Raw genomic sequence first — 12,428 nt, forward strand, 5'->3', positions numbered from 1 at the left:
CCCAGTTTCGTGTCATCTGCAAATTTGCTCAAGTTATTAATAATCCCCTAATCCTAATCATTTACATAAATTACAAATTGCATGTACTGTTGATCCCATTTCCTTCTTACAGTGAAAACATCTATCTGATAATGTTGGATCCCATTTTTTTAATTTTTGAGGAGTGATATGTGTAACCCTGTGTAACCAATTATACTGTATCATGCGTAACCTTGTGTTTATTGTATTCTTCATAGTTCCAGAACATAACTTTTCCCATGTTTCATTTTTTATCTTTATGTTTAAATCCTTTTCCCACTTTTGTTTAGGTTTATAGCTTATTTCCTCATTTTCCTTACCTTAATATTTGTTACAAATACATATTTGTTACAAATCTTTTAATTATCATTGTGTCTGTAATCACATATTCAAAGCTGCTTCCTTCTGGTAATCTCAGTCTATTTCCCAATTTATCCTTTAAATAAGCTTTCAGTTGATGGTATGCAAACATTGCACTGTGAGTTATTCCATATTTGTCCTTCAACTGTTCAAATGTTAATAAATTATTTCCCAAAAAACAATTTTCTATTCTTTTGATTCCTTTTCTCTAAAGGAAAGGTTATCTATTGTAAAAAGGATTAGTGGGTTTTGTGTCAATCACAATTTTGGTATTTGGTAATTCATTTTTTTCCTTTCTAAGTGGATCTTTTTCCACATATTAAGTAAATGATGCAATACTGGTGAGCTTTTATATTGCACCAGCTTTTCATCCTACTTATAAAGTATATGTTCCGGTACCTTCTCCCCTATTTTATCTAGTTCTATCTTAGTCCAGTCTGGTTTTTCTCTTGTCTGGTAAAAATCTGATAAATACCTTAATTGTGCGGCTCTACAATAATTTCTGAAGTTTGGTAACTGAAAACCAGCCCGGTTATACCTCTCTGTTAATTTATCTAACGCTACCCTTGGTTTCCCCCCTTTCCACAAGAATTTCCTTATTATTCTCTTTCGTTCATCAAAGAATTTCTCTGTTAAGGGAATTGGTAATGTTTGAAATAAGTATTGTATCCTTGGGAAGACTCATTTTAATGCAATTTACCTTCCCTATCAACGTTAGCGATAATTCTTTCCAATGTTCTAAGTCTTCCTGCAATTTCTTTATTAGTGGCTGATAATTTAATTTGTACAAATGGCTTAAATTATTATCTAACCTAATACCTAGGTATTGGATTGTGTTTGCCATTTAAATGGTGATTCTTTTTAAAATTCTGTATAATCCGCATTTCTCATTGGCATCACTTCACTTTTATCTGCGTTGACCTTGTACCCCGATATTTCTCCATATTCCTTCAATTTCTTATGTAATTCTTTTATTGATATCTCTGGTTCTGTTAGGTATACTATGATGTCATCTGCAAATAAACTGATTTTATACTTCTCCTTTATTTTTATCCCTTTTATTTTGTTTTCTATTCTTATCAGCTCGTCAACGGTTCTATTGCTAAGGCGGACAATGTGGGGGTTAATGTACATCCCTGCCTAGTTAATCTACTTAATTTGAATTGGTTCGATACATATCCATTTACTACTACATTTACCAATGGTCCATTATATAATGCTTTAATCCAATTAATATATTTTTCTGGCAGATTGAACTTCTGTAATACCTTAAATAAGTACTTCCACTCTACCCTGTCTAAGGCAACAGCCACCATTGGTTTCTTAATTCCTGAGCTGCATGAATTAGATTAATAAGTTTACAGACATTATCCGCTGTTCATCTTTTCTTAATAAATCCAGTTTGATCTTGTTTAACTATTTTTGGTACACAGTTGGCCAATCTGTATGCTAATAATTTTGCTATTATCTTATAATCTGAGTTAAGTAGAGATATTGATCTATATGATGCTGGTGTTAATGGATCCTTCCCCTTCTTTGGTATTACTGTAATTATTGCTGTCTTACGAGTCTGGCAAGTTTTATGTTTCTTCTACCTGATTCATTACTTCCAGGAGAGGAGGAAATAATAACTCTTTAAATGTTTTATAAACTTCTATTGGAAATCCATCCTCTCCTGGTGTTTTATTGTTTGGCAGCTTTTTTAATATATCCTGTACTTCCTCTATTTCAAATGGTTTTATCAGTTTGTTTTGTTCCTCTTCTTGCAATTTCGGCAGTTTAATTTTAGCTAAAAACTCTTCTATTTTATCATATTTCCCCTCATTCTAAGTTTGGTATAATTGTTCATAAAATTCCTTTAAAGTTTTCTTTAATCTCTGTTGGGTTATATGTGATTTGTTTGTCCTTTTTCCTTTTTTTTTAAACTTTTTTTTCACACCATAAATCACAATAGCCATGATATACACTTTTTCTTTTCCACACATTTACAGTGACTTTTTCTCCCTCCCCCCTCCCTCCTCCCAAGCCACCCCCCCACCCCCCCCTCTCATCCATTTTAGGTATACAATCTAGGTTGCATTAATTCAGTTAGACAATGTTGTCATTCAACAAAAATACACCAGAAATTCTACTGAGTCCATTCTTTTCTTTTCTTCTCCTTCCATCAACTTAGGTAATGTTTGTTCCCGGTAGGTTTTCGCTATTGTATTTAATGTAAGGCTCCCATACTTGTTCGAATATTTCAATATTATTTCTTAAACTATATGTTATTTTTTCTAATGGAATACATTTATTCATTTCTATATACCATTGTTGTATTTTCAAATTATCTTCCAATTTCCAGGTTGACATAATACATTTTTTTGCTACGGCTAGGGCTATCTTGACAAATCTTTTTTGTGCATCTTCCAAGTCAATTCCAAATTCTTTATTTTTTATGTTACTTAGGAGAAAGATCTCTGGATTCTTTGGTATATTGTTTTCTGTTATTTTATTTAATATCTGATTGAGATCATCCCAAAATTTTTCTACTCTCTCACATGTCCAGATTGCATGAATTGTTGTTCCCCTTTCTTTTTTACATCGAAAACATCTATCAGATACTGTTGGGTCCCATTTATTTAACTTTTGCGGTGTAATGTATAGTCTGTGTAACCAATTATATTGTATCATATGCAGCCTCGTATTTATTGTATTTCTCATCGTTCCAGAGCATAACTTCTCCCATGTTTCCTTTTTTATCTTTATATTTAAATCTTGTTCCCATTTTTGTTTAGTTTTACCATTTGTCTCCTCATTCTCCTTTTCTTGCAGTTTAATATACATATTTTTTATAAATCTTTTGATTAACATTGTATCTGTAATCACATATTCAAGGTTACTTCCCTCTGGTAAACTCAAGTTGCTTCCTAATTTATCTTTCAAGTAGGATCTCAGTTGGTAATATGCCAGCGCTGTATCTCCAGTTATATTGTACTTATCTCTCATTTGTTCAAAGGATAAGAATCTACTTCCTGAAAAACAATTTTCTATTCTTTTAATCCCTTTTTTTTCCCATTTTCTAAAGGCAAGGTTGTCTATTGTAAAAGGGAGTAGCTTATTTTGCGTCAATATTAGTTTTGGTATTTGGTAATTTATTTTATTTCTTTCTACATGAATCTTCTTCCATATATTGAGGAGATGGTGTAATACTGGAGAAGTTCTATGTTGTACCAATTTTTCGTCCCATTTATATAATATGTGTTCAGGTATCTTTTCCCCTATTTTATCTAATTCTAGTCTCGTCCAGTCTGGTTTTTCCCTTGTTTGATAAAAATCTGATAGGTACCTTAATTGTGCGGCTCTATAATAATTTTTGAAGTTTGGCAATTGTAAGCCTCCTTGTTTATACCATTCTGTTAATTTATCTAGTGCTATCCTCGGTTTCCCCCCTCTCCATAAAAATCTCCTTATTATTTTCTTTAACTCTTTGAAGAATTTTTCTGTCAGTTGTATTGGCAATGCCTGAAATAAGTATAGTATCCTTGGAAAAATGTTCATTTTAATACAGTTTATCCTTCCTATCAGTGTTAGTGGTAGCTCTTTCCAATGCTCTAAATCGTCCTGTAATTTTTTCATTAGTGGATTGTAATTGAGTTTATATAATTGGCCTAGATTTTTGTTTATTTGCACACCTAGGTATCTTATTGCCTGCGTTTGCCATCTGAATGGGGATTCCTCCTTAAGTTTTGAGAAATCCGTGTTATTCATAGGCATTGCTTCACTTTTATTTACGTTTATCTTGTATCCCGACACTTCTCCATATTCCTTCAATTTCTTATATAGTTCTTTTATTGATAGTTCTGGTTCTGTTAAGTACACTATCACATCATCCGCAAACAGACTGATTTTATATTCCCTGTCTTTTATTTTTATTCCTTTTATATTATTATCTATTCTTATCGATTCTGCTAGTGGTTCTATAGCTAGCGCAAACAATAATGGTGATAGTGGGCATCCCTGCCGCGTTGACCTGCTTAAGTTAAATTGCTTTGATACATGTCCATTTACTGTCACTTTCGCTAACGGTCCCTTATATAATGCTTTAATCCAATTAATATACTTCTCCGGTAAACTGAATTTTTGCAATACTTTGAACAAGTAATTCCATTCTACTCTGTCGAAGGCCTTCTCTGCGTCTAAAGCAACTGCTACTGCCGGTGCTTTATTTCCTTCTACTGCATGAATTAAGTTAATAAATTTACAAATATTGTCTGTTGTGCGTCTTTTTTTGATAAATCCTGTTTGGTCTAAATTTACCATTTTCGGTACCTGTTCTGCTAATCTGTTTGCTAATAGTTTAGCTATTATCTTATAATCTGTGTTTAGCAGAGATATTGGTCTATATGACGCTGGTGAGAGTGGATCTTTCCCTTGTTTTAGTATCACTGTAATTATTGCTGTTTTACATGAATCTGGTAAGTTTTGTGTCTCATCAATCTGGTTGATTACATAACTTATTATCTGTCCTCTATTGCAATTTTTCATTGCGTCCTAAAATATGTTTTAATTTGGTGTTCAATAAACTCTCAATTCCTGCCTTTTAAGTAGCATGGAGTTTAACCTCCATCTATATGTTCTTGGTGGGATGTCCTCCAGTTCTATTGCTAATAAAAGGGGTGAATGATCTGAAAGTAGTCTAGCTTTATACGCAGTTTTCCTAACTCTCCCTTGAATATGTGCCAACAACAAAAACATATCAATCCTTGAGTATGTGTTATGCCTACTTGAATAATATGAATATTTCTTCTCTTTTGGATGCTGTCTCCTTCATATATCCATAAGTTTCATTTCCTGTATTGATTTAACCATAAATTGGATTACTTTATTCTTTTTGCTTGTCTTTTGTCCAGTTTTATCCAATTTTGGGTCCAAATCAAGGTTAATATCCCCTCCTATCAACATATTTCCTTGTGTGTCTGCAATCTTCAAAAAATATCCTGCATAAACTTTTGATCCTCCTCATTAGGTGCTTATATATTGAGCAAATTCCAAATTTTGAGTACATCTGACACTTTATCATTACATACCTCCCTGCTGGATCTATTATTTCCTCCACTATCTTAATTTATACATTTTTGTTAACTAATATGGCTACACCTCTAGCTTTTGAATTATATGATGTTGCTTCTACGTGCCCTACCCAGTTTCTCTTTAATTTATTATGTTCCACTTCAGTTAGATGCGCTTCCTGCACAAATGCTTTATCTATTTTTTCTTTTTTCAGTAAATTTAGTAGCCTCTTCCTTTTAATTTGGTTATGTATTCCATTAATGTTCATAGTCATATAGTTCAACGTGGCCATATTATATCTTGTTTACTTCTCTTTTCCGCCTTCTCGCCACCTCCATTTTATCTTTTATCTTTTAGTTTTACCTTTTTAAACTCAAAGTATGACAACACATTTAAAACATAAAATACTCCAACAATTCCCACACCTAATAACACCTTAACCCCAAATGCACCCCCCTTCTCTGAGTTGACCCTTAACCCTTGCCAGGTAACCATAACTTCCCTTTCAATTTGGTTTGTGATTTTGCTCGCAAGCGTCAAGATTTCGCAGTGAAGGTTATTCTCTCCCCCCACCCAGCAAACACTTTTCTTTTTATATACATATAACAAAGCTCTCTCTTTTATCCCCCCCTTCTTCCTTCCTTCCCTTCTCTTTTCCATCTTTAGTTCTTTACATATACATTATTTTTATATCTTTATATATAGTTTCTTCTTTCTTGTTACATCTCTTCTTCTGTCCTTCAAATACTCTGCAAATTCTTCTGCTTCCTCCGGATCCAAGAACAGTCTGTTTTGCTCCCCAGGGATAAATATTTTAAGTAAGGCTGGATGTCTTAACATAAATTTATAACCTTTTTTCCATAAAATCGATTTCACTGTATTAAATTCCTTCCTCTTTAAGAGTTCAAAATTTATGTATGGGTAAAAAAAATTTTTTGTCCCTTATATTCCAACAGCTTATTATCTTCTCTAACTTTGTTCCTTGCCCTCTCCAGTATATTTTCTCTTGTTGTATATCTTAAAAATTTTACTAGGATGGATCTTGGTTTTTGATGCATCTGTGGTTTCGGAGCTAGTGTTCTGCATGTAAATCTGTCGTTCCCAGGATCTTTGGGATCCACCCTTTTATAAATTCCTTCATGTCTGTGCCTTCTTCACCCTCCTTCAGGCCCACTATTTTTATGTTGATTCGCCTACTATAGTTTTCCAAAATATCAATTTTCTGAGATAACAACTCTTGTGACTAATTTTTTTTGTCACTTTCTTCTAATTTTTCTCTTAAATCATTTACTTCCATTTCTACAGCTCCTCCACGTTTTCTACTCTTTTCCCTATTTCTGTGATGACCAGTTCTAAACTTTGCATTTTATCTTCTGTTCTTTTTATTTTTCTTTTAATTGCACTAAATTCTAATGTTAACCATTCTTTTAATGATATCATTTGTTCTTCAAAAAAGGCTTTATCTATATTCTGTCCACCTGTTTTACCTTCTATTTCCCTGTGAAGATCTTAGTCTTCTTTTTCCTCTTCTGCTGTGTCTGTACTTGTGCTTGTGTCTTCTTCTTCTCTTTGTATCTGTGTCTCTTCTGTTTTCCCTGATAAATTACTTCCATGTCTTTTTCTGGCCTTCTCCTGTTGGGCCTTTTGCTGTTGGTCTTCCTTTCGTAGGCTGTCTGTCTGTCTGGCCTTCTGCTGTTGATTCTCTTGTTGACTGTCACCCCGCTGTCGTTCTTCTTCATCCGGCTCCTCGCTCCTTTCCTCTCATTTGTTTTTATCCTCCAGCTGAGTGCACTGATGCTGAGCGTCCCTCAGCTGTTCGTGTTGTACCTGCCCGCTCCTCGGTCGAGCCCCCCTCCCACCGGTGTTCACTTTTTCTTTTGATTGCACAGTTGCGCACTTTTGGCTCCAAGAGCCATTTTTGGAGTCCACCAGTCGTGACTTCGCAGGGCACTCACCAACCTCGGAGATTGGCTGCTCTTCACCACTGCAGCTCCCTGCTCCTTCGTGAAGGTAAGGCCTCCTTCCTTCTTTTCCAGTGCTTTTTATTCCTGTTGTTCTTATTTTCTCTTTCTTGGATGCCATCTTCTTGTTCTTCTCTGTAACTTTATCTTCTATTTCTTGAGTTTTGTATTCGTTGAGCCTTGTCTTTTCGAAACTTTTTTTCTGGAGAGGGCTGGTTCAACCCAACCGGCCACTACTCCATCACATGACTCTCCCATGTTTTTTAAATTAAAAAATTTTTTTTCACACTATTTACCATATTAACCAAAATACACACAAGCATTTCCCTCTTGAATATACACAGTGTCATTTTCTCCCCTTTTTCCCCCCTCCCTTCCTTCCCTCCCTCCTTCCCACCCCCTCCCTACCCACTAAACGTTCAACATATACAATAAACCCATTAAACAATGTCATCACACAATGAAAATAAACAAGAAAATTGTGTCATCTACTTTTTCACACTGGGACAGTTCATTTCGTCTTCTTCTCATTCTGTCATTTTAGGGGGTGGAGGTCTGCAGTAGGCCCTCTCTGTTGTGTTCCATGTACGGTTCCCAAATTTGTTCGACTACTGTGACGTTATTTCTTAAATTATATGTTATTTTTTTCCAATGGAATACATCTGTTCATTTCTATGTACTATTGCTGTACTCTCAGGCTCTCTTCTGATTTCCAGGTTCACATTATACATTTTTTTGCTACAGCTAAGGCTATCATAATAAATCTTTTTTTGTGCTTCATCCAGTTTGAGGCCTAGTTCTTTACTTCTTATATTACTTAGAAGAAAGATCTCTGGATTTTTTGGTAGTGGCTTTTCGTGATTTTATTTAATACCTGATTTCGATCTTCCCAAAACTTTTCCACTTTCTCACATGCAAAACATCTATCTGATACTGTTGGGTCCCATTTATTTAACTTTTGGGGCGTGGTGTATAGCCTGTGTAACCAATTATATTGTATCATGCGTAACCTCATGTTTATTGTATTTCTCGTAGTTCCGGAGCATATAGCTTTTCCCATTTTTCATTTTTTATCTTTGTTTAGATCTTGTTCCCACTTTTGTTTGGGTTTATAGTTTATTTCATCATTCTCTTTCTCTTGCAGCTTGATGTACATGTTTGTTATAAATCTTTTCATTCTCATTGTGTCTGTAATCACATATTCAAAACTGCTTCCTTCTGGTAACCTCAGCCTACTTCCCAATTTGTTCTTCAAGTAGGTTTTCAGTTGGTGGTATGCAAACATTGTATCATGAGTTATACCATATTTGTACTTTATTTGTTCAAAAGATAATAAATTATTTCCCAAAAAAAATTTTTCTATTCTTTTGATCCCTTTTCTCTCCCATTCTCTAAAGGAAAGGTTATCTATTATGAAAGGGATTAGTTGATTTTGCGTCAATATTAATTTTGGTAGTTGGTAATTTGTTTTATTCCTTTCTACATGAATCTTCTTCCAAATGTTGAGCAGATGGTGCAGTACTGATGAACTCCTATGTTGCACCAGCTTTTCATCCCACTTATATAATATATGTTCTGGTACCTTCTCCCCTATTTTATCTAGCTCTAATCTGGTCCAATCTGGTTCTTCCCTTGTTTAATAAAAATCTGATAGATATCTTAATTGTGCTGCTCTATAATAATTCTTAAAGTATGGTAGCTGTAAGCCCCCTTGTTTGTACCATTCTGTTAATTTATCTAGCGCTATCCTTGGTTTCCCCCCTTCCCATAAGAATTTCCTTATTACTTTCTTTAGCTCATTGAAGAATTTCTCTGTTAAGGGAATTGGTAACGATTGAAATAGGTATTGTATCCTTGGGACAATATTCTTTTTTTTTTAAAAATTTTTTTATTTTTCACACCATAAATCACATTAGCCATGATATACACTATTTCTTTTTCACACATATACAGTGACTTTTTCTCCCCCCCACCTCCCTCCTCCCAAGCCACCCTCCACCCCCACCTCTCATCCATTTTAGGTATACAATCTAGGTTGCATTAAGCCAGTCAGACAATGTTGTCATTCAACAAAATTACACCAGAAATTCTACTGAGTCCATTCTTTTCTTTCCTTCTCCTTCCATCAACTTAGGTAATGTTTGTCCCCGGTAGGTTTTCGCTATTGTATTTAATGTAAGGCTCCCATACTTGTTCGAATATTTCAATATTATTTCTTAACCTATATGTTATTTTTTCTAATGGAATACATTTATTCATTTAAATTTAGTAGTTTCTTCCTTTTAATTTGGTTATGTATTCCATTAATATTTAAAGTCATATAGTTCAGCGTAGCCCTTTTATATTTTGTTTATCTTCTCTTTCCGTTTTTCCACCATTACCTTTCCTCCTTTTCCATTTCTGTTTTCTTATTTTCAACTCTTTATAAGACAACATTCCTACAACATCCAACATTTTCCTTATTCTCCTATTTCTATCTTATTTATCCCCAATCTCCCCTTCCCCTCCTGAGTTGTCCTTTATCCCTTGTCGGACAACCACATCTCCCCTCTCCATTTGGATTTGCGAATCCACTCGCAAGCATCAACTGATTTTGCAGTGACCGCTATTTCCCCCCACCCCCCCCCCCCCAGAAAAGATTTCACTTTTCATATGTCACAAAGGTCACTCTTTTAATTCCCTCCTTATTCTCTCTATTCCATTACCTTCCCTTATTAATTCTTGTCTATATTATCTATATTTTCCTCTAAGTACAGATACATTCACGTATGCACATTGTCTCTATTCACTCTTATACTTTACCCGCATACATATCAATCGTGATCATTTTTACTCTCATTACCCGTCTTCATCCCTCAGTCTATTTTTGTCTTTACCCACATACATATCAATCGTGATCATTTTTACTCTCATTACCCGTCTTCCTCCCTCAGTCTATTTTTGTAATTGTTCTGCAAATTTTCGTGCTTCTTCTGGATCCGAGAATATTCTGTTTTGTTGTCCTGGAATAAATATTTTCAATACCGCTGAATGCTTTAGTATAAATTTATACCCTTTCTTCCATAAAATCGCCTTTGCTGTATTGAACTCTTTTCTCTTCTTTAGGAGTTCAAAACTTATATCTGGATAAATGAAGATTTTTTGCCCTTTATATTCCAGTGGTTTGTTGCCCTCTCTTACTTTTTCCATTGTCTTCTCCAGTACCTTTTCTCTTGTAGTATATCTTAGGAATTTTACTACAATAGATCTTGGTTTTTGTTGTGGTTGTGGTATAGAGGCCAATACTCTATGTGCCCTTTCTATTTCCATTTCTTGCTGTAGTTCTGGACATCCTAGGGTCTTAGGGATCCACTCTTTTATAAACTCCCTCATATTCTTGCCTTCTTCATCTTCCTTAAGGCCCACTATCTTTATGTTATTTCTTCTGTTATAATTTTCCATTGTATCTATTTTTTGAGCTAGTAGTTCTTGTGTCTCTTTAGTTTTTTTATTAGATTCCTCCAATTTCTTTTTTAAGTCTTCTACCTCCATTTCTGCTGCTACTGCCCGCTCTTCCATTTTGTCCATTTTCTTTCCCATTTCTGTTAAGGTCATCTCTATTTTATTCATTTTCTCTTCTGTGTTGTTTATTCTTTTTCTTAAATCCTTAAATTCCTGTGTTTGCCATTCTTTAAATGACTCCATGTATCCTTTAATAAGAGAAAGTATATCCTTTATCTTGCCTTTCTTTTCTTCTTCTATTTCACTGTACTCTTCCTCTTCCTCTTCTTCTTCCTCTGGGTTGGCCATCTGTTGTTTCTTTGGTACCCTTTCCTTCTCTTCTTTCTTGTTTCTATTGTCTTCTGTGGTCTCTTCTTGCTGCAGGTGTTCTGCAGCTGTCGTTGCCGGCTGTGGAGATCGACTCCCCAGCTGGTCCCCCCTCCCGTCGGTGTGTTTTTTTTCATGCGCGGTTGCGCACTTTTACTCGGCTCTGCGAGCCATTTTTGTAGTCCATTATTTACCGACCTTGGGGAGCGGGTTTCTCTCTCCGCAGCGGGCCTCTTCGGACAGGTAAGGCCTTCACCTTTTTCCTCCTTTGTCTTCTCTTCCTCTCTTCTTACCGTTGCTTTCGATTTTTCTTTTTTTGTCGCCATCTTCTTTCCACCTTTATACTCACTTTTCTGTAACTTTTATTTCTGTGCCTTTGTGTTTTCCTTTGTTTTTCCCGACTTTTCTGGAGAGGGCTGGAGTTCACCGTCCGGCCAGTACTCCATCACGTGACTCCTCGGGACGATATTCATTTTAATGCAATTTACCCTTCCTATCAGTGTTAGTCGTAAATCTTTCCAATGTTCTAAGTCATCTTGTAATTTCTTCATTAATGGCTGATAATTTAATTTGTATAGATGGCCTAGATTATTATCTAGTCCAATACCTAAGTATCGGATTGCTTGTGTTTGCCATTTAAATGGTGATTCTTTCTTAAACTTTGTGAAATCCACATTATTCATACGTGACTCTCCCATGTTGATGCAATCATGAAGGCGACTAACCAGCAGCTATACTTTGAGGAGCTTGAGGAGATTCGTTATGTCACCAAAGACTCTCAAAAAGTTAAACAGCTGGACCGTGGAGAGCATTCTGGCTGGTTGCATCTCTGTTTGGTATGGAGACACCAACACTCAGGAGAGGAAAAAACTTCAGAGGGTTATTAACTCAGCCTGCATTATCAACCAGTCTTCACTCCTTTGAGGACATCTACAAGAGGCAGTGTTTTAAAAAAGCACCCTCTATCCTCAAGGACCCCCACCACCCAGGCCATGCCTCCTCACTCTGCTATCATTGGGAAAAAAGTACAGGAGGCTGAAGACTCAGTGACACAAGGACAGCTTCTTTCCCTCTGCCAATGGATACTTGAATGAACAATGAACCACAGATATTGCCTTACATTGGATTTTTCTAGCACTATTTTTATATATTTTGTAAGGTAGTTTATATAAATGTTTGCACTGTGATTCTACCTCACGACAATAAATTTTGTGACATGTTCATAACAAT

The 12,428-nt window shown here is 35.3% G+C and overlaps 1 protein-coding gene across 2 annotated transcripts in view; it reads right to left on the reverse strand.

Annotated features, from left to right (window-relative positions):
• The window catches only part of ptpn11b (protein tyrosine phosphatase non-receptor type 11b), a 115,366-nt gene that overhangs the window by 17,592 nt on the left and 85,346 nt on the right, over positions 1–12,428 (reverse strand). The gene's annotated exons all lie outside the window — the stretch shown is intronic.

This window comes from Narcine bancroftii, chromosome 2, assembly GCF_036971445.1.
Source record: "Narcine bancroftii isolate sNarBan1 chromosome 2, sNarBan1.hap1, whole genome shotgun sequence".
Taxonomy (NCBI): Eukaryota; Metazoa; Chordata; class Chondrichthyes; order Torpediniformes; family Narcinidae; genus Narcine; species Narcine bancroftii.